Here is an 836-nt window from a genome sequence, read left to right as displayed (position 1 = left end):
AAAGGAGGGGAGAGGTAAGAAAGGGAGCAGAGAAAAATGTAGAGCTCAATAGCAATCAATTAAAAAAAAACCGCCAGCAATGTGGAATGAAGATAGCCCGCATTATGGAGTCTGATGCCTGAAGACGCATGTTATGCTATAGGGAGGCTTCAGAAGTCATTTTGAAATGTGCTCTTGAGGTGGACCTAGACACTCGTTTTCAATGCTAGTTCAGTCATCCATGTGCTAAACAAACTATTCCATCACTAGATTCTGCTGTCAAGAGATTGGGCTAACTTAAAGCTCACATTAGGACACAAGTTTCCAGTAGCTTCTAGATGGGAGCATTCTTCAGGTTGCCAGGTACTATACAAGAGAACAGAGCTCTTCCAGAAGGAAAATTACACAAAAGACTGAGGAATTGAGCATTCTCAAGTCACACACTCACTGCTGGCTTCTGGTTCTCCTCAGCATTATGTTAAACATAAATGGGGACAATGTAAAATGTGTTCAAAATATTTTTAGTAGGATTCAGTTGTTGCATGAAGAGAATTCACTGAACACATATTGGTTTGAAATCCACTGTGTGCCAGCTCCTGATAACCCTAACTCTTGCAGGTTTTCATTATTGGTAGAGGATGAATCAAATATCAAATCTGTTAAATAAATAGTTTCAAATACTCATGAGTGCTATGAGTAAAATAAATGTGAATCCCGAGCAGTGGTGACTTTTATTGAAGTGCTTTACCCAGGACTCTGATGAAGTAACTTGTGAGCTGATCTGGATAACAAAGTAAGTAATTAGTGTAAAGACTGATCTGCATAGGAGAGAAGTTTGAGACAGAGGGGAGCTAATC

Source organism: Microtus ochrogaster, chromosome 8 (genome assembly GCF_000317375.1).
Source record: "Microtus ochrogaster isolate Prairie Vole_2 chromosome 8, MicOch1.0, whole genome shotgun sequence".
NCBI lineage: Eukaryota > Metazoa > Chordata > Mammalia > Rodentia > Cricetidae > Microtus > Microtus ochrogaster.
This window is presented reverse-complemented; position numbering follows the sequence as displayed.